This window comes from Bombus affinis, chromosome 16, assembly GCF_024516045.1.
Source record: "Bombus affinis isolate iyBomAffi1 chromosome 16, iyBomAffi1.2, whole genome shotgun sequence".
NCBI lineage: Eukaryota > Metazoa > Arthropoda > Insecta > Hymenoptera > Apidae > Bombus > Bombus affinis.
This window is the reverse complement of record NC_066359.1, coordinates 5,446,278-5,473,908: the sequence shown is the minus strand read 5'-3', so window position 1 is coordinate 5,473,908 and position 27,631 is coordinate 5,446,278. Positions and strand designations below refer to the sequence as shown.

The window sequence follows — 27,631 nt, the reverse complement described above, 5'->3', positions numbered from 1 at the left end:
GGGTTGGCAACTAAGTGATTGCGGACAATATCATTAGGTGGTAATGACAAAATCCGCAATCACTTAGTCGCCATGCCTCGATGGTCAACGAAACGAATGAAACGAAGAGTAGTCGTGAAGGACGGACGCTGTAAGTGGCAGAATCGAAGGATTTCGATGGTTCTATCGTCAACCCAATAATATCTTTGATAATCCGTAAGCATCGTCCAACGTGTACCCACGCGGTTGAAAGTCTACGAAGTGAAAAACTTGGTGACGACTGCGAGTCACAGACTGGGAGTCAGTGAATCGATTGAAGAGAAGAGGAGGGAGGTGTATCGATATCGGGGGAAACCATAAGTCGAGAGAGAAAACGAGAAGCTCCATCGGGTCTTTTTTACCCCTCCAATTCGCCTCACGCGCCCTTTAGTCACGTGTGGCCGTGGAACAAGAAAGAAAAAAGGAAGAAAGGAGACGTTTTAATAATAGTAATAAACGACACCAGAGATAGGGTGGCTCTCGGTTTCCTTCTTCGCTGCGAGATCGATGACCGTTTCGTGGGACATCGTAAATTTATGTGCGGCCATAGGGGAATCCCTGGTGAACGTGCACTTTTCAAGCCAAATAAGCAGGTATGTGCCGCCGATAGAGGGAATGTGACGAGTTAATAAACTAATCCATCGAGTGGATCTCAAGGATTGGCTGTGTAAGATCTGATATAGGAATATCGAACGAGTTTTATACGTTGAACAATCAAATTAGAACAATTGTTAGTTTCACATATAGTTGTACATATTTAGCAAGCTATTTTTATATTTTTCTTTCACACAGTTCTTTGTTCTAGAAATAACTGTACTTCTTAACACTTAGCCAACCGAATGGGGAGATCTTTTTTTATTTTTTGTTATTGTTATTATCAGTTATTGTTTAGCTGGAATTGTCCCCAATTAATTGCGCCACTTTTTCTGCTTTTATAAAGTGCAGTATATAATGAGATATACCAATCTAGTGGTGTTAAAATTAATTAAAAAGTTACAATATCAGTTATGACTAAATAAAGTTATAACATAAACGATACCACACTGTAAAAAAGATATTAAAATGCATTATGAATTCGTAATTTCACGTTCAGGTCGTGCTATATATCTTTACTCATTTTTAATGTTTTATGATGACTGGGCACTATATGAGTGGAAAGAACCGATGGCGATGTCAGTAGCAAACTTCCATCGTGTAAAAATACACGCTTCGTTGACGTCACGTGAAATTTTTAGAAGCGGCCTGGTAATTATTGTTTTGTTTCTGCACTTTGTCCCGCTATCCAGTTACATCGCGTACTTAATCTCTGCTTCTTGATAATCTCATTACAACGACTGCACACAAAGGATCCTCGCTGTTCGTTCTAAAGCAAACGAATGCAATAGAATTAACAGCGAATCGGTCGACTGTGCCAATGTCCTGGACGATGGCAAGGTCAAGCTTGTCGCGCGAGCTCCATCGATCCTTCGTTTATCTATCGATGATCTAACTTGGATCGTGGTCGGTCGCGAGTTCGATTTAAGACGAGAACAATTCCGCTGTGCCGGTTGGCAACTAAGTGATTGCGGATTTTGTCATTAGGTGGTAATGAGAAAATCCGCAATCACTTAGTTGCCAACCCAATAGAAGACACGTAAGCTCGAAGGTCAAAGTGTACGAACCGTACGTCGGGGCACGCAGATTACACTGCAACGATTCCGCATACCGCGGCCTCGTTCTCCTGCAATAATTAACTCTTTAACTATGTAATTAGTTCTAGAGAGTAGCACGATATTCGATAACGCGTTACAACCACCGAGGCAACTTCCCTACCTCTATTAAAATAATATTTTCACCGATCTGTGTCAACCCCATCCCTTTGCTCGTTCCTCCAGCAACGACCAAGATCCCGCAGATTCGCATTCGAATCGTTTCCAAGCCGAAGGGCACGAGGTATTCGGGTTAACCGTCGCTTATCCCGCCACTGTTCCCAAGTGTCCTCTCATCAAACAGCTCGCAGCTGTTCAAAATTTGACAACGCCGAATTTCCAGATCGAAAATCTTCCGGTATGAAATTTTCCTCGGACCACGTTTCCCCGATAGGATTTTATCCAGAAGACGCAGGTTTTCGGGAAATCGACCAGACTGTTTCGAAGTTTTGGTCGCTGCCGTGAAACGACGTTAGAGTACGTTGGCTGTAGGAATTTGTCAACGTAGAAAATTGGTCGGATTCGACGACGTTGATAATTCGGTCGAAGGACGAACGACGCGAGTACCAAAATTGGCACTTTTCTTTCCTTTGGAAATCCTCGTTTCTATTTTTCGAGTTATTTTGTAGGTTAGAAGCTCACAACAAGCGATGATTCGAATTTCTTTTTTTTTTTGTTAAATCTAATTCTTCTAATAGACAGATAATTTGCCACAAGGATATAAATTGCTGGAAATTAGCGTAATAATAATAGCAAGAAGTAATTACGAACATTTATAAATTGCTCGATGATTCGCGAACCAGCGGACTGTCATATTCGCTAGACACGAAATTTGCAGAAATCTGCCCTCGTTAAATTTGTCGAAAATTAACTAAAATTATCTATCTGTTATCGACTAATGTCCAAAGAATATAAAAGACGAATGAATATTCCATTCGGTATTCGGAATGACCATTTGACCATCCACTTCTGTTACGATATATACGTACATTGGCGTAAAATGGAAGGGCGTTATGGCGGTTGTCGTGATAAAAGGGCAAGAAAACAGGGGTCTGCTCTTTTTTGCGGCTCCAGTTCGAATTCCTTCGAGGAAGAACACGTTTTTTCACTTTTTTCTCCTTGTAGAATTTCTCGCTTTTGCCACCTAATATTGTTTAGCCTAACCTATACGAGGTGAATCGTACAACATAACCTCTTCCATTATTTTCGTTCTTAGCCAAGCGATCGATACGTTTTTTACCATAAAATGATACGAGCCTGTCGATGGACCTCCAAGCTGACGATTTTGTGTCCTTTCTTTTTATGTCCTTCTGTTAATATCGTAAGTGGGTTGCAGCAAAGAGTCTACAGTTCATGTTCGATATATCGGGTGTCCCGTTTGAAGTTTCGCACGCAGTTATCTTCCACAGAAGCTATAGGTCGTTTCAAAAAGTGTTTCGAACGGAACTCGACCTGTTTCGAGAGGAACGACTTATTGTGGTTAAAAATCTCCTTTGGGCGACTGTGCTTCTCAGATTTCAGAGCGGTCTTTATTTTCTTTTTTATACGCAACTGTATCTTTTTTACTTAGTCGTTTCGCGACGAGTTCATCGACCTACTGAGCAGAATCGTGCAATACCGACCGAAATTAGTTCTGGCTTTTTACACTGGATGTTATTTCTTTATTTGAACGAACAAACGAATATAACAATTTCGTGTAACATATTTCGGAGCCACGTCGTTTATTTTATTGTTTTCGCTGTTCTGACACGTTAATAGTATACTTTATATTGATAGTGTTACATTAGACTGTTAAAAGATACTTTGTAGGATTGATATTTTGTTTCTTAGTTAAGTAAATGATTTTGTTCTACTATACAGTCTATTAAGTTTTGTTAGCAGTTTTGCAATTTTCTTTGTATATATACATTATAATCTATAACATTCCCGCGTTTTTGTTAGTATCGGCTATCCAACTGTCGTCCAGCACTGACCGATCAACCGTCGACCGGCACGAACGAAATCTTCTTTATCTGTAGGTTCAATCTGTTGGCGATTGAAATGAAATTAGATGTCCATTTAATCCCTCTTCTACCTTTCGTCAAAGAGAAATGTTAGAAATTTCAAAACAGAAAAAAGGAAAATGGGCAGAGGCGAACGTGAATGCAGCTTTGACGCTACTCGTCGAAAATAAAATGGCTCAGAGAGACGGCTGGACACCCGTCGGATGACCAAGAAAATATTAATTATTTCACTTGCAATATATGTGAAAATAGAATTCGAATAAAAATCTGTATTTAGAAGAATCAACCAATTGAATAATTGACCGCTATTGGACGACAATTTTAAGCGGGACATTTCAAATGCGTAATTTCGTAAGACGTATTTCCAAATATAAAGTAAATAATTTTTATCATCTTAATAATCTTTATTGATTCGTCGATGGACGAAGATCACGCAACTGGTCTTTCCAATGTTAACACCCTTAGTTACGCTTCACGAATCTCCATGACAAAAGCGCTCTTATAATTCAAGACCGCATGAATATTAAGTAGTCCAAATCGAATCTCGTAATAGGCAGAAAAGCAAGGGTGAAGTTTTGGGAGGGGAGGGGGGAGGAGGGGTCAGCGAATGGCGAACTCGCCGTGTAGAAGCGTGGCACGAGGATCTCTAGAAATTCCGAAATCCTACTGTAGAGCACGTCCCATGTGTCGACGACCCTCGACGCGTTACGTGTCAGCTCGCAACACCCTTTATTACTCGTCACCGTTTAAGCGGTCGAAAGCACGCGACGTCTTCCCCGTTATTACCGCGAGACGTCGCAGGGAAAACTTTGGAACGCGCGACGGTGAGAAATTGTATCGTCTCGTTGCGTCTATCTCGTCGTTGGCCTCTTTCGAGTCGGAGAAAAATTGTCGTCCCTCTGGTGACTGGTTGCTTGTACAATTATACGAGATTTGTACAGGTTAGGTGTCGAACTGGCGGCTGCTTCTCCTCTTCGCGTGTTCGTTATTTGCACAACTTAATGTGCTCCTCGTCGTGTGTCAAATTGGAATAATGGTAAAACATCAATAAATAAAAGTATAAATAATTGATTTTGCTCTTTGTCATTCGCATACATTCGCATTAATTTTCCTCCAGAAATATTGGATTTCAATCGCACGTCAAAGTCGACAAGTTTCAGAAAAATTGTTCTATAAATAGCCGAATAACATAATCCTTTATCGGAAAAATCCGGCGTCGAATGGACACGAGAGACGAGTGAGAGACACGTATATTTAATGGTTGCTAGCTTGTTCATAGTGAGGTTAGGTTGCAGTTGCGTATACTATATCTAGTAGTATAAGGGACTCGTATCTTCATATGAATGTCTTATATAGATGTGTGTATGTATATGTAGAAGTAGCTAGCCTGCTCATGGTGGGGGAATCGGTTAACTGAGAGTAGGACTGATAGTCAGACTCCTGAATAAGCTCGACGCTTCTGATTCGATAATCAGTGATTCGGTAGAAATTGACTGGTTGGGTCACATTTTTAAACGTATTTTGGAACACGCAAGATCTAGGTTAGAACTATTTTAATCTAGTTTCGATAGATTACTGCTGGAAAGTGTTAGGACATTTATTTAATTTTAGCTAGATGTGTCTTTATTTCCAGAATTATGGACCAACTAATCCGCTATGACAGTATATACGTTGTGGAACATTTTGGAATAGCAATTAGGTCCTAATATAGATCAGATATCGATCCGACCCAAAGTTAGTTTCTATAGATTTCAGAGTAACACAGACTTAAAGCAGACCTAACTGAAGATCCAGCTGAGATCCTATGTAGACATAATTCAGATCTGACAGCATATATACTTAGCTCTGTCTTGAAAATTCTAACGTGGATTTAACATAAATTTACCATAAATAAGAGACTCACTATATAAATAGATATAATTTAAAGTCAAATCCAATATAAACTCGGTACAGGTTTATTCCAAACTTGAGTCTCTAACTTAGAGACTTACGCTAATAGGGGACTAATAGAAAGCTAACCATGAGTCAGACGCAATTCAGACCAAATGGAACTCTAATTCCAACTTAACTCAAGCCTAGTACAGCTTTACACTATAATTTCGTGTCCAACATAAAACAGCATAGCCCAACACTCTAACGTGGTTTCTAACGTAAACCTAACATCCCATAAACCATAAGTCTACCACTGTAACCCAGACCTAACATTGTGAATCAACCCTAATCTAGATCAAACATCGTAACTTGACCATTGAACAAACTCTAGATCCTAATCCGCGTCAATGTAAGTTACCTCGAGTTAAAACAAGACTTAATGATACAGGACAGTGAAGTGGGCTAAGATTATTCGGTGGAACCGTCGGAAGAACTATTTCGATCGGTCGTGTACGATATTAAATGATGGCTTCGTACCCGCAGCATTTATTATTCCGTGATTTTTATCGGTGTATAAATGACTCACTCGATACTTCCTAGTCGGGAAGGAGGAAAAAAAGGAACGTGACTCAGCCGTGGCTCGTTTTTCCCCGCCCTGGCAATTCGGTCAGCCCTCCGGCGTTCCGCTAAAACGATAATAACACCCAGTAAAAACGGCAATTCCGATCGAGTATCGGTGGACCTATATCTGATTAGGTGTTCCGAGACGAAGTGCGTGAAACGATCGCTAGAAACGTCCAGTGGATCACGTTGCACTATCTCATAAACTAGATAAAACATAGATATACTATTGTTTTTGTTCTTTGTCCCACGGTTTCTAGGGATTTCGCAGTTTTTTTCCTACCAAGAAAAGTTTTACAGAAACGTAGAAATTTGTTACCGAGAAATATTTTTATGGGGTTTCAGAATTTCTACGTCATTTCAACTTCGTTTTCTCCCTCTTTTCCTACCAAGAAATTATTTATAAAACATAAGGTTTCTTTTTTAGAGGTAAGAGATCGCACACAGGTTTTGAGAATTTTTCATATATTCCATACTTCCAATTTTTGTTTCACCCCAATCCTCCGTTTCTTTTCCAGTCGATCTGAATCCCAATACGAACGTTGCCGCAGAATGGAATAAAATTTTTATATCGAGGCAGATTACTGAATTATCAACGTACCAATATGCTAAAATATTCTTGAAATAAATATTGTAAATGTTATGTTATATTGAATATTAAATGTTACGAATAATTTATCAGAGAATCAGTACATGACGAACGAAAATCAGGTAAATCAATATTCATCAACGAAGAATAATTACAATTTCTATAAAAATTTCCTCCGTAATAGGAAGCATAAATAATCTGTATAAATATTACCGTGCAAATGCATTCGACGATTCATATATTCGAAAATTTCACCAGAACCGTTCGGATATTTTTCAATAATTTACAAATCCGTTTCATCTTTGCTTTAAACACGTTGTTCGTGTAAAATCCCATAAAATGCATTAAACGCAAGGTTCTTATCAAACTTACTAACATAGTCGTACCTAATTCACTAGATTCGAACCCAGTCGGTCAATGTAGAAGCCTACTTTTGCAACGTATTAAGCTCCATTAACGATATATATATATATATATCAAACTCAAAGTATAGCGAAACCAGATTGGGGTAACAGATTTATCCGGCAGATTGGACAATTGTCGCGCGTTTGAATATGAATAAATATGGAAAATAGACTTAAGTTGTTTAAAGCCAGTTCGATCAATTTTCTTTTTCCTCTTCAATCGTTCCTTTTTCTCTATTTTTATTTAATTCCACAACCAATCTTTTTCTCTTTTTCTAACGGATTTCGCGTCCCTCTTTTACATTGATCTGATATCGAATCACGCTGCCCATAAATTCCCCCGGCATTATTTAATTAAAGCCCTTCCCGCTGTGTAATTTATATATTTATGCTCGGTGCTTTTATTTAAGAGATCTTATTTATTGGGCCACGCGTTTATAGGCTGGGAAAATTATCGATATTTTTTTCATCCTACCCCTCCACCTTCACCTCTTGGTCTTTCGATTTTCGGTCGTTAAACGCTCGCCAATGTTACCCAATTGGGAACAGTCGTAACTGCGTAGAGTTTTCGAAACAAATCCAAACGCGCGAAGTAATTTTCGGAGGCTTCGTTATACACGACCTCGTTTTTCAAATGTTTTTTTCATAGATTCCGCGGCGCGTTTGTTAGGTACAAAATTTGGTCGACTCGTTGAGGAACAAGCACTGAAACAATTTAGAACAGTTTGCAATAACCTGGAAGTCAGGTAAAATCTAAAAAACCGTGCGCTATCCACAAGAAAAAAGAAAAAAAGTAGCTAAATCAAAATAAATAAATTAATTATAAGAAATTATACAGCGTTTCTTTCATACTTAAAAAATTTGCTTCGACCTGTATACCAGACTACACTTCCGGTTGAGAACTTCCGGTAGGATAGCGGAAGGGTTAAGGATCGGTGGAATTCGGTTCGATTTAAATGTCAAATGAAACCCGGTAGCGAAACCGTCTTATCGGCTGATCCTTTAAGCAGACATTTAAATCTCCTGTCCTTCGTATTCGGGGCCCGATTGTTCGGCTCTTTGCCCGTTGTTAGCTCTTAATCGCGCGTCTCGATTGGCCCGCGCGCGACTCTAAATCCCACCGTTGAAGAATTAAACCGTGACGCGTTTCCTTCGGGGGATTAATCCGTCGACCAGCTTTGCGAAAAACTTCAATCCCCGGGTAATCGTCCGACCACGGGACAGGCTACGACTTCCGACGAATTACCAACGAATCTTTACTCTGTCGGAGCTAATCGAACCTTAAGTTAGAGGTGAATTCAGCTGGATCGATATCGAACGCTGGAAAAAGTCACTAGATCAGATTACCGACCGAGTCTTCATAGGGATATAGGCATTATTTGATCCTATTAGTTAATCACACTGCTAGATTATACTCTGCGCTAGTGGTTTCTAATCATTTTTTAATCGCGTCACCGATTTATAAGAGATAAATTGATTTATACTAAAGCGACAGTCTGGTAACCTAACCTAAAATTGCTGGATCATACACGTAGTAAGTCAAAGATATAAATGTAGTCCATTTCTTATACGATATCGGATACTGAAAAATGTCACTACACCAGATTATCGAACGAATCTTATTTTTTCGAGCTGAAAACGGGAGGGGGCGGCTTGTAACCTAACCTAATCTGGTATCACTTTGATTCACTGTTTCTCAGACTAAAAAGATAGAAAGAAGTTTAATCTATGATGAAACGTCGCAATCTTATTAGAATTTTGTCTGTACCTTCTGCGGAGGAAGAAGATATTTAATATGACTTTAATACTCTACCTTTGGATTAGAAAAAATGCTATTTTTCTAGATGAAAAGAAGGGCGTACCAGTCGCCATTTTCATCGAACAATTCGACGATTCCATCTTCCCCTGGTAGCCGTCATTCGTTCACTTACGGTGCAGCCGGTTTATCATAACAAAAGTTTCTCGATAAAAATTCCCCCAGGCGACGCGAGACTCGAGCTATCTCGTTTTTATTTATTCACAACGTTCCCCCTCTAATTGCGCCTTCCTCGGATATTACGCATTCATGCCTCGAAAGATGCTTGGAATATCTGAAGATATCCAGAGATTACTCGATGCTGGAAAACGGACGAACCGCTCGACGATTCCGCGGCTTTAACTAATACGGCTGAAACCGTATTATCGAACCGACAGAACGGCAGGCGTTTTGGATTCTTTGAGAAATATCTGACGTATCATCGCAGATTTATCCGAGCATTGCTGAAGAAAAGATTCGATGCAGCTTTACCGACGTGCCTGTACATCTACAAGAAAATTATTAGGAGAAATTGAGATTTTTGGTGGTTAAATTATTCCTCCTTTTTAAAGAAAATTATATGTACTTGGATATACATATATATATATAGTGTGTCTGGGAATTTTTTAATCGGAGGATTATTAAAAAATTCTACTTATACGTGACTTATCTAAATATTGGTACTTTTGAGGAATAGCTAGAGAAATTAATTTAGCCAGCAGAGGTTAAATTTCGAAGAAAAAAGAACGTGAATTGATAACGTGGATTGAACTCAGTTAAGCTTCACTGAAAGGGAAACCTCTAACCTATCTAGGGAAAAATGAAAAAAAAAACTAGACCTCGTTTTGAGCCCAGTCTCGAAATTAGGTTTCGTTCTCAAGTTCAGCAGTGACAACCGATCGTCTTGGGAGCGTGTTTGGTAAGCTATCTAGAAAATCCCTAGTGTTTTTCTTCTAGGTTAGATTTATACAAGACAACAAAGATCCTAACCTGACACGGAATATCGAGATTCTGAACTCGGTAGTCTGCCAAGATAATCATGTTATCTGTCACTCCACAAACCCACATTTAAGAACTCCTATATAGCTATATCGACTGTAAACTGACAAGGCAAAGTCTCAACCAGCTACCGGGGAATTCCAGTAGTAATTAACTCTCCGCCATCTTGAGGATTATACTTAGACGTTTTAAACCATCTACCCGGCCGAGACTCTTTCGACCATCGACAGAGGATCGTTTACAAACTTCTCTCGAAGTGAAATGAGGCTCGTACTCGAGTCTGAATAAATGCAAACCAGAGCTTAAGGAACTTTAGCTATAAATCTGAAAAAAAAATCATCTTCATCCGAGGTATCGCCAATATTTCTGAGGATGCTTCTTTCTGATTTTTAACGAAATCTGTCTGCTTGGATAATCGAGTGGCTCTTTAAAGAACCAGTACATTAGGGAAAGCTGGAAGAGTGGGGTGCCTAACCTCAAAAAGGGCTAGGTCTAAATTTGAATAAGAATGTTCGACAGTATCGTTAAAAGAAGCAAGAGGATTTTTGAAGGTGGAGAAGAGGTAGAATAACGTAAATGGCCCACAATGGGAATCGATCGGAAATCGATAAAGACAAGGATAGAAGGACATATAACGTGTGTCGTTCTACCTGCGTGCGTCCATTGACGACGGGCGGCCGGCAACAATGCTAAATCACCGGATACGTCGCATCCGCCAAAACTTATCGTTCCACGGCCGGAATTTCCTTCCTTCCTCCCCCTGTCCAACCTTCCAATCGAATTAGGATCCTATAATGGCCGACTGGTAAAACCTAACCCACGACCGTAATTTCGTTATACAGGATATTTACGAAATGATGATCTATCTCTCATTAAGGGCGGATTCTCGTGTAACAACAATGAAAGCTGATGATTTTTAAGAATCTTTTCCAGACTAACTTTTGGTTATATTATATTTGATATAGCGCATCCATTGTTGGTGTACAGCATAGCACCTGTTACAGTCATCAGAATGCAGAGAGCTAACTTGTCGCCTTCTAGGAGACATGGATGAACCGCTAAAATATCGTGTTGATAGCGAGAGACGAAGGTAAAACGAAGTGCAGGAGCAGACTCGTTCATCGCCTGGAGTTGCTGCTCGAATCGAGGCTCGATTTCTCGCCGACGGGAGAAGAGTGTGGCGCTCCTCGTTGCTGGCACAGGTATCTATTTACAATGGCTCTTTTCTTTCCTTCTCTTCCTTCTTTGGCATTGTACAGTTCCGTTTAATCCGCTCGGTGGCGCTCCATCGACTTTTTTCAGCCAAACCACCCACTCACACTAGAAAGGTAGGAAGGAACGACGACGTTGGCACGTCGCAACAGCCGAGTAACTGCAACGTAGCGCCGCAATCGGATCGGTAATTAAACCGGCGAACCGGGTATCCCCGGCAAACTGCAAAGCTTTTCCGGCTGGATGCCCATGGTCGGATGTAGGAAAAACAAAAAGGAATCTATTCCATTACACCGTCTGTTTGATGCTGGCTGGCTGTCCGCGCTAAATCGATCCCTTTGCTCCTTAGCCGTGTTCATCCAAGTTTCCAAGGATCGAATGAGACCTTGCCTCGTGTTTGGCCAGATTCTCCCCTTTTTTAGATATTTTGACTTTGGTGATACGATTTTCTGTAAATGGTTTCGTTTAGCAATTATTTTCCGATAAATGGCTGTATACGAAGCGGACGATTAAAAAAGATAAGACCTGTTGTATCGGTAGTTTATCGAACGATTATCATTCATCGGTAACAGATGAACTTTCATTTAGATGGTTGAAAGAAGAATTATAAGAGATTGAGAAGCACTTTAAAGCGTAGTCTGAATTCGCACTCAACAAGAACAGACTAGAAATGTAACGTATAGGAAAATCTCCAGTCTACGCTATTCTAAAGTATCAATTTTATTTTTGATCTATCCACTTTAAGTATCTTCATACAGCGAATTAGTGCAAATTAGGTGTATAAAATGTGTAAAAGGGTAGAGGCAAAAATATGAATCGATCGAGATGATTTAAAGATGGTGGCCAAAGATGAACTTTGAGGTTAGGTGTGCTCCACCATCTTTCTCGCGAATAGTTCTTTTTTAAAGAATATTATTCTACTCCTTCGTATGATAAATATGTATCGATAATAAAAGAAGGGAAATAAATTGTGGCAATAAATATGATTAATAGCGGACTTAATGTAACCGAGTAGAAAAGGCGGATTTTCATGAGTGGTAGTGAATGATATTTCACAGTTCTGATTCGTTTTAATGCATCGTGACAATGGTATACGCGTTTACAATAGAGTACGACCGTGGGGAGAATAGCCAGGAAAGCACAAAGGAAGCCACGGAATCACGTTGACGAAACGAGTAGGCTCGCTATATGGATGGCACGGACGAGTGATCGAGCAGAGTTTGATTCCAAGTCCGTCACTATCTATCTCTTTTTCACTGGCATTATCATATACTTAATCTATAAGCTTAACCTGTCCGATGATGGATGGAAAGTCTAATTACGATCGTGTCATTCGCACGGAACGTTGCAACTAGCAATGGTACCACTTTCGTTCATTCACCGTGAGGCGCTATCTATGCGAACATGGTAATCACGAGAGTCACTCAAACGGCAGATATCGATCTGTAGATCTAATTATACAGTATACCTATATATACTACAACTAAAAATTATATGAACAGTACATGTTACTAATGTATGAATTAATGACAAACCAATGAATAAAATATGAATTATTAATACAAAACTTTTATTTAAAATGATATAAAAATGGAATCTCTAACCCCTATGTGAAATAAATAGAGACAGTCGGTATCGCAGTGTTCATCCTGCGTAAGATTCTCTAAAAAGTATCAAGTAATTTTGGATATTATTCTTTCATAATAGGCTCTTCATCAATTTGATAGGATCTTCTCTACTTTATCCATAGCTTGACAACGAAACGTGCCAATCTCTTTTATCGTACATCAACTTTGAGAAGTAAATTTTATCGAGCCATAATATTCTATGACAGCTCTAACGAAGAATGAAATTGTGCTGTAGAGAGAACAAAATGACCAAGAATCCTACTTTCGAGCGATAGTGTGCCTCGCTAGCTAGGGTAAGACAGTTGCACGTCAGATGTAACTAGCAGAGAAAGCTAATTAGTTAGATGTTACCAGCCATGTGATGGGATGTCGGTCTTCAAATGAAATTGGCCACGCCTACCGGTCAGTCAAAGAAGCCTGCCTCCTCCTCGATATCATCAGAATGGATCGTACGTATACGTCACCATATAATCTCTCTGAGTGGAGGGAGATAAAAACGGTTGAAAATGGTTGCACATCAGTCAAGGCGAAATTAAACCCCCTGAAGCGCCGCCACGTCTCGTGGCTCGTTTCAAGCGAACCTGACGGTGACTGAAGCCTAACATCGTTCGGGTGGGTCCTGTTTTCAAGTCTTTACAGTTCACTTTACGATGACGATCAGGCGAGTTACAGCTTTCTGCAGAAGGAGCGCTTGGAAATCCAAACACATCGGTGTACTTTGCATATATATCACAGTGAAAGGGACAAATATTGAGGAGAAAAGATGCCTTAACAATTTTTAGGTTAGATGACAATCGATACGTTCGTGAAAAGATGCCTTAACAATTTTGAGGTTAGTTGATAATCGAAACGTTCGTGAAAAGATGCCTTAACAATTTTGAGGTTAGTTGATAATCGAAACGTTCGTGAAAAGATGCCTTAACAATTTTGAGGTTAGTTGATAATCGAAACGTTCGTGAAAAGATGCCTTAACAATTTTGAGGTTAGTTGATAATCGAAACGTTCGTGAAAAGATGCCTTAACAATTTTGAGGTTAATTGATAATCGAAACGTTCGTAGAAACTTTTACCAAATCACAATTAAAAACGCACACTGTCACCGTACTGAGTGTCAGATTTGTGTAAAACTTGATTAATGACTGAAAATTGTAATTAATGTAAAATCAGGCTATTAATCATGATTACTGGTTATTTAATAATCAGATAGAAGGTCATTCATTAACAAGTAGGGGAAAAAATGAAAAGTTGTAACCAATGGTCATGATTAATTTATTAATCATTCATCGTGAAACGATTACATTTTTGGTCATGATTTAATGTGTAGTTTCTCCATAATAACAATGCTATGAATATTTTAGTTCAACCAAATCGCATAATGTTAGGCAATCGAAATTATGTGAAAGAAGCCATATTATACAATTTTCAAAATATACAAATTACAAATGCTTATATAATATAAATTGGTCATTGAATGATTTAAAAATTACTGATTAAAAATTACACATACATAATCGTGATTTATTTATCAACAACAAACTACTGTTATTATGATTATATTAAATAATTAATTACAGAAATCGATTACGAATAACTACTGTCCATCTCTGATCTCTGAATACTTAATTTGTTTATACAATTTCGCTAATAAAAATCTAAATATAACACCAGTTACGAATACATTTACTTACGAAGCAAATATGCGAAGTGTATAGATATATTTATCGAATGGATACATTCACTGTAACGCGTACAAAAGAATTTTCGTCTGCATGTTTCTATATCTGTCGCGGGATCCATTTCTTCCATGTTTTATAGGGGAAAATTTTCGTGGGTTGGGGATTTATGAGGGTTGCGAGCACGCGACTGAAACGGGGGTAGGGACGTTTTTACAGGGCCAATCGTTCGACGTTTTGTTTTACACCCGCGTTTTATGACCGTGGCACGGACCCGTGTTTTTGTTGGAATTTTTTCGATCGATCGAATCCCGGCAAAGAAAAGAACTAGGCGTGACGGAGCGACGACAAATAAACGGGGCCGAGTACCCGTTAATTAATCACGCGGGGACGAGCTCGTAATCGAAAGCCAAAAGTTTCCATTTTCTTCCCTCTTGCACCGATTTAACCCTTTTACGAGCCTATCTGATCACGTGCTGCCTTTTGTTCCGTGCAATTGCGGGTCTAGTGAGAATAGGCTTACCAACCGTTGCCTACGGTCAACGTATCTCAACTGCGAGATAAGTTTTCCTTTATCTTCCGTTTCTTTTCCCTTCGAGATAAATAAAAACGATATGAATGTTCGTTGAAAGTGAATAAGTATAGGTTAGGGCGTTTCAAAATATAATCTCAGAGGTTAGGTTTAAAAAGATTTTCCAATCGTTTTAACCCTTTGACGGGGCTATTCGATCATACAGTGGCTTTTGTTGGATGCAATCGCTCCGTGAACGAACAGCATTGCCAACAGTTGTACGCGTTGAATAAATCTCGACTATGCATATTTTTATTTTTTCTCTGTATCTGTTGAATTTGTTATTTTTCGACAAATAAAAGAGACGTTGTTTCATATTTATTCAACGCGAATGAGAACAGGCTAGGAATTTCTGAAAAGTTGTGCTGGAGGTTAGGTCGTAGTTGGATGGCCTGTAGTTGCAGGAAACGGGAGTAATCCGGTGTAAATAAGCAAACGAACGGATTTATTCGCGACAGATAACCCGGCCTGGATGGCCTCGTCTTAAATAATCTGAAATGCTTCGAGTCCGCCGCTGCAGCGCGCTAGAACTTTCGCAGAAACTTTTGCAACTTCGTTAATTTAAGGAACCAGAGTATCTCAAAAATTTTCCAGACCATTTAATTCAATAATGATTCGCCGGACGCCGCTTATCTCGTTGGAGAGAATTTCAAACTACCGTACAATTTTTTGAAAGATTTTCAAAAACTTGCTACAGAAATTTTGAAACTAATCGAAGATTTATTATTCCATATTATTTCCACGTTATCATCAAGCTCGTTGTTCGCGAAGGATTGTATTTGGAACGTAAAATATTCTAAATATTTTTGATATATCTGGGGACTACTATGAAAAAAGATCGCAACAAGCATCAGAGTGATACTCGAAACGTTTAAAGTTATCTTAAATTTGACTTTCACATTTTTAGAGCGTGGCAGATAGTTGGTATAAAAAGAAGGAGCCCTTTATTCGACGGTGGTGCTAGGACCTGTCAAAGGCAGGCCTGCCTGCGTGCAAACGATGATCGCAAAAAACACTAGATCTCTGTCTTTCACACTCTATGAACGCATCTTTCATCGAGTTCCAAGCCAATGATTTGCCAGATCGGTAAGATCTTTGTCGAAAGTTAATAGGTACTGCATTACCGACCAATAAAATTGCAGTAGAAAATTGCCGGGGATTCCTCGATTCACGAGATAAAAAGCCTGTGTAAACAGTGTTGCCACGCGGCGTCCACTGGCGCATTAGACCGAAGAATATCGCGATCATAGAGTGATTAATCACTGGGGCGCGGCGTTAAGCCGGCCTGAGCATCGCACACAGGGCTTTTCAGCGAATAGCATAGGACAGGCTAGATTATCTTCAAAGCTTCTGAACGTATCTTAATGTTTTCCATAATTAACGTCCAAACTCGAAAATTCCAGGCACTTCATCGCTTAAAGAAAAGGCTAATATAACATAACCTCTTTTCATACCGTCCAACGATTAGATGGTAGTTTTTCCTTCCTGTCGTTTATCTTAATTAGCGTCCAAGCTATAAAATTTCAGGCTTTAGTAACTGCCCTTTTCTTAAAAGGAAGAAGAGCAAGTTAATATTTTATCTTTCAGAAAAAAAAGAAAGACGATTTTATGGCATCTAGAATATCTGTAGAATAAATAGCAACTTTTGTCTCCATTGTTGATCACAATTCGTACGTCTCGACTTCGTCGATAGGGTCCGACGCATCTAGGGAATAAATAGTAACTTTTTTCAAGAGAATCAAAGTTCCGTGTTTGAGCACACAGCTCCGGGGCTACGGAGAAGTGGTGATCAAGTGAGAAATTTCCGTCTGATCAATCGACGTGCCGCGAGAGTGTATCTTTCTCGGCTATCTTCGCTTTATTTATCCGGATCAAGTAGTTCGCCGTTTACCGTCTGATAGCGTCGCTCTGATACCGAAGTTCCGGCGGGATCGTCGTTCGTTTGCACGATAAATACGACGCGGCATCGAGAGGTCTGACCAAAGGAAACTGATGCCAACTCCGCCGTGCAAATATTGGCTCCCGTGTAAATGTGCGTACAGCAGACAACGAGACCGTGTCGTCGACGACGAGGATCAGCCTCTTCTCTCTGTTTCGATCCCGCCTCTCGCCGTTTCCCTTCTAGCCCAGAGCCGCGGGCCAGACAAAGAGACGAGCAAGATTTATTTATGCGACGACAAACCCTTAAGATGTCGAGCTTCCACACGCCAAAGAGAATAACGGTCGTCCAAAATCTAAATAGATCACGAGACTATCCTGCACGTACTTTACTCTCGGTGAAAAGGATCTGGAGCGGTCGTAAATGAAAATGTTAAACATGGATATCTATCGACCATCTGGTTGAGGTTAGGATCGTACATGTTGCATATACGAAGTTTTACGAACCGGGATCGATGTCGAATCAATTCATGAATCAAAATCTCGAGCTTTTTTAGTATTTATATAATCATAATGCTCGAGATAACGAATTTGTTCGAGAAATATTCTGAGAAATAACAGGCGCGTGCCTAAACGTCGATCGCGGATGTTATTTCTCTTGAAAGCTAGCTGCCGATGTAGGTCAGTTTACCTTCCAACTAAATGATTAACATGACTGAATTGTAGGTTACGAGGGTGCAAAGTTAGGTTAGGTTCAAGTTCGTTGAATTCAATTTCATGAAAATTCTAGCGTGCAAGTTGGCCAAACGCTCGGTTAAAATGGTCTAACGTGAAATACTAACGAAGCTTCGATGTACAGAACAGCTCTCTGTTAACCTCAAAAAATATAGGTTAACCATAGCTACGTCGGCAATGTAGATGTATCGTTTCGATCAGAGGAGCCAGACATGGTTGTGCATCCGGATAAGGATTCATTCTTCTGCTAAACGATCTGTAGCGAAATATTCTCTGGAAATTGAAAATTAAATACCTTTCGCTTATCGTGAAACGTCTCTAAAAGCGTCCAAGTGGTTTTCTCAGCAGCTACGATTACGAAAATTTCGAACGTGCGAATTCTGTTGCCACGGAGAACAAAACGGCGGATGCTGAGATGGTAGGATAAAGGGTTGTTGAAGGAAGGGCCACGCAAATTTCTTCATTAGAAATTCCCGTGGCGGCCTGTTATTATAGAAATTTACTGGCTGCCCGTAAACGCGTTATCGACGGCCAGCGATCTGCAATTAGGTGGGAATTTGCATGAGAGAAGCAGCTGGCTGCAAGAGATGTATCGTGATCGAATGCGCACGCACGTTCGCGTTCTCGTTCAAGAATTCGCCTAGTGTCTTCAGGACGAGACGCGGCGATCCCACTACGACAGGCGAATAATACTTGTCCCTTGCGCGCCGCGAGAATTTTTATCTCTGATTTTGTCGTCGTCACGCACTCTGTGTCCGGTTGTTGTTGTTGTTGCAGAGGTGCGCCAAGAACGCCGCCGGAAACACGGATCCCTGTGGGCGTCGATAAGCCGTGTCTCACGTGCAACACACGGCCCTTCGCACGAAGGAAAACCGCGTTTCCCACCTTTTGGTCTTCCCTTCTGACCCGCGGCATAGTTGGCACGTTTCTTTTCCCAGGACGATTGGAAAATACCATGTCGAGCACTTCCTGTCTCCGGACGTGTCTTTGACAACGCCGCGTACGAATCTCACGAAATCTGAAGGAAGCGAGCTGCTGAATTACGCGCTTCCAAGGTTCCAGGTGAATTCCTAGTGGAATTCCGAGGGATCCTCCTCAGCCTATGACGGTTTACATCTTTGATCTTTTCCCTAATTAACCATGCATCGAAATCTAGGCAGCCCTAGCTAAATTCGAATGTGATTCCAGCAGATTCTGAAAGCTTCTCTTTCATCTGCGGTTCTCTAGGTCTTCCGCCTCTTCGCTAATTAGGCAAATTTCTGATCAGGATTTAAATGCATCCGAGTAAATCATTTTACAGTCTGCACGGTGCAGCTCTCTACAGAGCTTCAGAGATATCCTCCTGGTCTCTGCTCCGTGCAGGCTCGGCTCTTCCAGTTGTTAGTCAATTAAGTAAATCCTGGATACGAATCCTAGGTGAGTTTGAATGAATCTTAGAAGTTCTAGGCGAGTTTGCAGGGGACTTCGAGAATCGTTGCAACGTGCAAGTTCGGTTCTTCGAAATTCTCGTCGATCGGATGTGAATCTAGGGAAATGTCTAGGGGCACCTTACATGTTCTGAGCAGATTTCATGGAATTTCAAGTGTTATCTTTTGGCCATAGACCGACGCAACTGTTTTCGTCCGATTGGAACCAGATAACTCGATAGAAGGATCGTGTTTGTATCCATCATTAGTGATGTTTATCATGTAAATGTATAGGCTATGCAGACAAAATGAAATCCAATACTCGGAAACGAAGTGACGTAACATGATCCGAACATATCAGTTGACGTTTAACGAATCAATTAACGACAGCGATCGAAAAGCCAAATTTCATCAGTGCCAGCTAAACAAAATTGCTCCTCGGTCGAGATGAAACACACTGAACTATATTTGCCTTCGTCTACCTCGTATTTCTGCTGAAACTGGTGGTGTTATTACTTGCTTCGCGATGTTATTGTAGGGATTCATGCGAAAACGAAGGGAGACAGAGAGAGACAGAGAGAGAGAGAGAGAGAGAGACATCTCGTACTGTTGTAGGAAAACACAGTGATGAATTCTCATTGTTATTCTAGATCCTTCTCTTCTGATTTTTCCTCAAGAGAACTCAATCTCGCGTAATCACATCCTTCAGCTTTGCTAACAAACAAACGATTTGAGGTATCATACTACTGTGTTAAATTACCTCCAACTGTTTTTTTTTTTTTTTTTTTTTTTTTTGTTCCTATAAAAAGTAATTTCGAACAGGCTGAACAATATATCAGAGAAACGTTCAAATTTGATTTTATCCACCTGGTGTGAAAACATTTTATTTTATATATGTTTCTATGTAGAAACAAATATCGATAAAAATTTATTACCAGTGTACTAATATCTATATTTAATATATACACTATAGTAAAAGCCTATATTAATTTTACCAAAAGCCTTCACACCTTTCAACAATTATAACGACAATTACGATTATTACATTTAAAAGAAAATAGGGACTCGTTATTTTAACGAATTTTGTAACACTAGTGTTAATCACATAATCCCGTTTGTTCAACCTATATCGATTTCCATGTTCCAAGGTACCGTGCACTTAATCTCCCCATATTAACGCTGTCTCTCTCTAATGATTATCAATGGAAAATTATGGCACGTAATTATCTAACCTCTACTCAACGAGGATTCGATGAGGTGTTGGTGAATAGCCAGATAACACTGCTAGGGAATTTATTGTGTAGTGGGAATGATCCTGGTGTTATTATTTCAGGCCAGTCGAGAGTTTGGTTATTTTTATTCACGCTATTGCGAGACTTAATGCAGAAAATGAGGCAGTAAAGATGGCTGCTGGGATAAGGTTAAGCGCGGCTTTCGTACACACCAAAGGACGATAGCTTAATTTCATCTGAAAACTTCATCAAACTCCGTCTTGCACATCGATGGGCGACCGGTATTGTCAATTGGCTGGTACCTTCTCATAATCCCCGAACTAAGAACATAATGTCCGTCTAGGGATATTCTAGTTTTACGCGATACGAACCGATATTGACATTTCACAGTGTACCTTCTAACTTTGAGCTGGTCCATACGCCGCGTATAAACTCGATACTCTGTTTCGTTCAATTTTGTCGAAATCTTAGAATTTTTACATGAAAATTTGCACGAATCGAATTTTTTATTATTCTCTATAAACAAATACGAAACACGCTACTAAAATGCAAAACTAACCTTAAACCTGAAATTTGCACGAATCGAATTTTTTATTATTCTCTATAAACAAATATGAAACACGCTACTAAAATGTAAACCTAACCTTAAACCTGATCAAACTTAGCCCAACGAAACGAGCATTCCAAAACTTTAAAAACGATAACTAGGGCCGATGTAACAGGTAGATCCGAATGTTCGCCGCTAGTAGACGTTCAGAAATATCGTTTCCACCAGATGTATCTGGTTGTACGTCTTAATGATAGGTGGCCACTTTTATCGGCCTGATAGTGTTCTCGCGTGGCAGCCAGCTATTTGTCGCCACGCGGTAGGACACTGGCGTGACCAGGACCAAAATTCGAGACCGAAGGCACACGAGCGACCAATAACTCTTCCCACCGATGAATTTCCCTTTCCAAGCCTTAAACAGCCACGCCCTTGTATGACTTGTAGCTCGCGCGAGGGCTTCCATTTTTTTTTCTTCAATAGTCCGGACAGCGAGCGTGTGCAGTGTCGATTAGGTCAGTCACGTGACCCTGAGAATCCAGCCGCGAAAATCCCCAGCAAAAATCATTCTCTCACACGATCCGGTATGGTTCTACTGGGTTATATTGCCGCGGTGTATCAGGTCTGTCGTATATCTTCCAGAAAGATATTACGCTATTACGTTTCGCGCACGTTACGTACCGCGTGTCCTCCTAAAAGCGCGAATATCAAGACACGAGGAGAATCCATTTTTCTTCTTTACATTTGTGCGAGCTTTTTTTGCAACATCGTTCCTCCATTTTTCCTCGTTCATAAGCGAAGTTTCATCTAACGAGGTTAGGATGTATCGGACGAAATTTAGCTGGTTTTAATGTGACAAAGATTGGTTTTACAAGCATATTATCATTCCACTGAATGAGATTCGTTTATTGGAATTTATATTGGCTACAGTTTGTGTCTAAGCACGCGGTACGGTTAATTATACCGTTGAGTTTATTTACTCTATGCAAGTTTAGATTTCAATTAGGTTAGGTCAGATTTGGTACGAATTACATTTGAACATGGATAGGTTAAGTTTGAATCGTAGATTGTATTTGGATTGCAAATTAAGAATAATTTTCCAAATAACTGGTAAAACTGTTAGGTAAAAAAATACCGCGAAAAAAGCAATCTTCGTGTTACGAAAGAGTTATGGTCGAACTATACATAACAGATATAAAAAGGTATAAGAAACAAATTAAAAGAGCTCGTTAAGTAGTGCTGATATCCTAAAGCAAAATTTAACCTGCACTTAAATCTTTGTCTGTTTGATTAATGCACCGGTAAAGTGGAATGCATTGATTTATTTCGTTCGACAAATTTAGGACACCCTGTGCATGGCTGGCTTCGCGCTTATCATCGCGTTTCTCTTCTATATTTCCCGAACATTTACTTTCAATGCTTCCGCTACTTATCGGAAAATATTACGCGACAAAAGGTGAACGCGCAGATCGACTCTTTATCCCTTCATTTCTTCCGCGTCGCAGTCTCTATCGAGCTTGTTTCGTCTTGTTTTCAACGTTATGGCCCGTTCACACCGACTCGACCTACCCACTTCTTGCTTATTTTTATCCCATTGCTCCTACGCCTCATTCATGCCAATAAAATTACTTCCTACTATATAGGTTGTCCCAGTCGGTAAGTGGGTGATTCTATGTGGAACAGAAGATCTAAAATATATTACGGTCGAACATCTATATGTCGAGCCTCAAAGGAAGAGCTAAAATCTTCGAGTTACAGAAGTTTCGACTCGTTGAATAAAAATTCGACGTACAGAAGCTTTCCACGAAGACAATTACGTTCACCTTTTCAAATGGTGTTAGCATTTCGAGCTTCCTCTTACAACTCATTTCATTCAACGTACATAAATGCAAAAGTTAAAGACGCGACTGACGATGGCAATTATGCGTTCGACCGAAGAATAACGATTAGCTTTCATGGATATGCATGTGGTCGTCGTGGCCGAAGGGCGAAGAGGAAGTGATACGGCTTGATTCGTCTCACGTTACTCGAGACAATCCTAAAAGTTGGAAGAGAAGAGACGATATCGAAAGATTGGTTTACACATAATGTAGCTATAGGTACACTTCACCTGCAGAAACTGCAGCGATAGAAGTTCGACTTATAGAAGTAAACTTCGACTTATAGAGGTCTGGCTATTATAAATTCCAATTACGAGGTAAAATAATGCATCTGAACACGTGGCGAATAATTCGAGTTAAGGTAAGTTTTACTTCGACTTTCAGAGGTTTTCGCAGCGGAACGGAAAGGAACGAACAAAATTGTAGTCTTGTAGAGGTTTTCGATTTACAAAGATACAAGCTATCGAGGTTCGACCGTAAGACATTTTCCTCGAAACAATGTCTCTGCTTTACTTTTAAAAAGTTCGGTTATTTTGTAGACAGAGCGCGTACTTCTGTGGTAAACAAAATTTCTATATTTCTGAATTATGTAGCGTTCCTCCACGTTGCCTAATACAGATATCTCCGTTTGCAAAAAAATCAAATTCGAAAATCCGTCTACTACGTGTGAACTTGGCTATACCATCGCGAAATATACTATATGGGCCACTGTTCACCTGATCAGCCAACATGAACGATTACTCGCATCAAAATAAAATTGCAATACGTTAACGCGTGATTGCCGAAAGCTTCGCGGCATCGACGTGCATAGCGCGTCATTTTGCGTTCCGTTCAACGATTCCGGCTCGCGAGCGATGAAAAACGTTCGGTGCATTCGCGGTACGTCAGAAAGAACCGGCTGATTCGTGGAACTGGCGAAGGCGCAATGGCAGTGGAGGGGTGTAGGAGCGGATCCGGTCGGGGTAGGGAGGGAAGAAACGGAGAACGTCGAGGAGAGGGGGAGGGGCATGTTGCAATCGTGACAAAGAAAGAAGATATTTCTATAGGTTTCAATGGTCGTGAAAAAATGGGGGAAACGTTCGAGACGGAGAGCGAATCTCTCGCTCGGTCAGGTATTTCGATATATGTAGAAAACCAGACAAAAAGGCGGAACGTATTTAAAAAGCGAACGTTGGGCCGCGCTCGTGCTCACCGCTCCGGGATAAATCGTTCCCGGGGACAAAGGAACGTTCACCGGCGACACACGCGTTCCCCCAATGACAATAATCGCTCTCGTTCCGTGTACACGGTAGTCCCTCTAATGAGCGGTAATCGCATCTCCGGAAAAACAATGCTAGGCGGTTTGTAGGTTAGGCGAGCGCGCGTCTGGTTTTAGTGGCTTTCAACGAGGCTGCGGGCTTTTTCCTCCTCGCTTCCCACTGACGAACTTCTTCAACGACGATATTTCTTGAAAACGCCATGTTCTATCGACTCCCTATAGGATGATTCACGAATGGTGCTATTCATATTTAGGTTATGGAACGTACAATATTGGATACAATATATAACAGACTCTTGTAGTTGTATCCGTAAATGGATTTATTTAAAGTTAGCTTATGAGGCTAATTTTGTGTCTTTTAACGAGGCTCCAAATTCTTTTATGTCCTCTAACGAAGATTTTTGTTCGATGTTTTTGGAAACTCAATATATTTCATCGACTTTCTGTATCTTGAACCACGAACGCTTTTTACTTGCATTTAGGTTATGGTAGACCCTTCAATAGGGTAACGTGTTCATTTATAACCTCCAACGAAGAATTTTGCACGATATTGCAGTCACGGTGTTCGATCACATCCCTACAAGGTCTAATACAAAAATAGACTTCTTTGAATTTAGGTTATGTAAGTCCTACAACATCATCCTACTCGGCTGCTTTTTAATTCTGCACGACATGCCTCAGTACCGCGCTCTATATCGAAAACGTGACTATGTCAGATGATATCGAGACGATTGCGCGGGAACGTAGACAAATTTCGCTTCTCTACCACGAATGCAATTTGCGTCGACAACTGATCCCACGTAGTCCCAATTGTTTCGAGCGGCGTACATAATTCATTCGACAATGGCCGCAAAATGGTGTCACTTCGTCGATGACGGAGTTATTGTTCATGTGAGATAATAGGTAAGCGCCTCGTGCTCCTTCCAAACCCGGAAAATAATTGAAGTCCTCGACAGTAGGGAAAATAACGACTACGAGAGAGACTATGTTCAGAAGAGAATACGAAAAACAAATTGGAGGGGGGCGGGGGGAGAACGTTTTAACCTGTAGTCTGTTGCTGCTAAGTATCCGGACATTTTGGTCAACTTATTATAAACACAGTGTTTGAATATGACCAATAACTCTAGTCAAGTATGGACTTTAGGTTATGGCAGCGGTCTCGTGGCTTTCAACAAAGATATAAATTCTTTTGCGACTTATAGCGACGAAGATGATGAAGATTTTTGCTCGATGTTTTTGAAAATCCAATTGTTTCTATCTAATCGATTTACCATACCTTGATTCGCAATTACCCGAATTAAGGTTAGGTTGTACAAATTGAGGATCAGCCGATAAACAGCTGTAAGTGAAGATAAAGAATAAAATCATTTTTAATTTCGTAATTAAAAATAAACAAGTGCCCGGATATTTTTTGCGTGGTAGAACATGTATGTGTTTGCTATTCCCGTAGGAGGATACACATTTTGTGCGCGCATGCGCACACAGGCGACGTTGTATATTAGCATTATTCTCCGCGCGATGTAAAATATTAAATTAAAAACAGACAAATTTTCCGGCTGTTTGCCAGCCGTGCTCGCGATGAGAGACTCTTGATTTATTTAATACCGGCTCCCCACGTACGTCGCTGTTACCTGACAGAGAAAAAAGCAAGCTAGATATCACAGGTAATATGTTTTACAATAATACGTAAACGACGCGCGACGTTATCGCGACCGGCAATGATGATGCATCGCGGCTATATACTTCTTCTCATTAACGTTAAAACGGACGTTTATTTTACATCCCTGGATCTCGTTCTAGCGTAAATATTTACTGGCTTGCGGAACACTCTGGTCAGGAAGCGGCCATTTCCCAACTTGATCAAATTTTTAAATCTAAACAACGTTCTTTTGTTTCTTTTATGCTTTATGCTTATTTCAAAAAAATATTTTCCTAGGGAAGTTTCTTGCTATCTAGTGTTTTTATTTAAAATGTAAATAAAGTATTTTTAACTAGAATTTTTCTCCTAGCCACCTCGGTGTTTTAAAAAGAAGAAAAAATAATTTCCAACTACAATATAAACGCCGTACTTCTGTCTTCTTTTTGTTTTCAAATCCTTTGTTTTAAGAGAATATATTTTTGCAAAAAAAAAAAAAAAAAAGAAAAAGAAAAAATAGAAAAAAGTTTCTCTTCGAAATGCGGATAAAAAAATTTTCGAAAAATAACTAGAATCCTTTTGCAGCCACTTAAACAGGACAAAAGAATGATTTCCAAGTCTAAACACCATTCGCTTATTCCCCCCTTTACATCCAAGTCCTTTGTTTAAAGAGAATACACCTTTTTGTAATAAAGGTAAATTGAGGATAAAAAATTTCTAAAAAAAGATACCTGGAACTCGTTTTCAGTGCCGACGAAGAAAGGGAAGAACGATGATCTTTATTATTCTAACACTCGACCAACACATCAAAGCAAGGATTCTCGGAATCAGAAATAATTCCTTCTAGTTTTATGGCATTTGGGGTTGCTACCGATCATAGTGACTCGGCGACTAAATTTAGGCAGTGAAAGAAGTTCGACATCGGTTGTTTATGAGGGGAAACCCGAGCAAACGCGTTCTGTTTGGCATCACGCTTTGGAGACAGACTTCGATAAGTTTATATGTATGAGACGCAGTCCTGACATGAATTCTTAAGAGTCGTACCCCATTTTTAGGTTATGTTCGTGAGAGTGCAAAAATAAAGAAGTCAAACTGTCATGTAGAGAGGTCTCTCTCTTATGAATATCTGTATCAAGGAATGTATCCGCTATTCAAACACAGCTACCTCTTCCCACGTTTTAAGATCTGGCTCGATCTTTAATTCCGACTATCGGTAAGAAGCAGACCTGTTTTCCTTTCTCCTTTGTTCTTAATTACCGACGAACCACTCTTACCTACGTCTGCTCTTACGATTAAAACAAAATCGAGGAGCGCTCGTAAACGACACTGTAAGCGTAGCAATTGGATAGCTTTGGCGTTCTATTGCAGAAGATACGATATCACAACGTCCACTCTACAGAGAAACATACAAGTACCGATGAACAATTAGTCAGTCGTTTCTTTGCATCTATCTATGCCATCTATAGAAACGAATGGAACACCGAGTTTTCTTTACAAATACGAGCTGGCACATACAGCAGGCTTTTTTACCTTTCTCTCTTTCACGAATTTTGACTACATTAACGCATAAGTTTTCTTTTGCCGCTGAAAAGCTTGTTTCTTCGCACCTGCGCTCTTTTCTACAAGCACTCTTCAACTTTTCCCCTACTTCGTAATAATTCTTTAGTCGTTGAAATTCTAACTGGTAATTCATAAGGAATAAATTAAAGTAGGTAAATTTAGTCACACGGTGAGAATTTGTAGAAAATGAATTTTTCTTTTTTCTTTTTTTTTTTTCTAATTCTGCTTCTGTCAATCGAGGAAAATTCTGCCTCTGTTAACTGGAAATGGCTAACGTTAGCCAGAGTGACGATGGTAGATTGGAAAATCACACATCATGGTTTTCTAGGTGAGAAGAGTCAAGAAGTACACAAGTTTGGTTAGAGGCTGACGTTAGTGACTGAACTATCAACCCTTAACCAATATTGGACATTGCTTATAGAGTGACTTG

At 40.0% G+C, this 27,631-nt stretch overlaps 1 protein-coding gene and 2 long non-coding RNA genes across 5 annotated transcripts in view; 2 read left to right on the top strand and 1 right to left on the bottom strand.

The window, feature by feature from the left end:
- Positions 1-27,631, bottom strand: part of LOC126925793 (uncharacterized) — a 69,151-nt gene that overhangs the window by 16,000 nt on the left and 25,520 nt on the right. The gene's annotated exons all lie outside the window — the stretch shown is intronic.
- LOC126925834 (uncharacterized) lies at positions 35-12,721 on the top strand. The gene is made up of 3 exons (XR_007714130.1): positions 35-611; positions 10,994-11,191; positions 11,292-12,721. It is a non-coding gene; the product is annotated as an uncharacterized LOC126925834 (long non-coding RNA).
- On the top strand, positions 24,647-25,584 carry LOC126925823 (uncharacterized). Its single transcript, XR_007714112.1, has 2 exons — positions 24,647-24,908; positions 24,962-25,584. It is a non-coding gene; the product is annotated as an uncharacterized LOC126925823 (long non-coding RNA).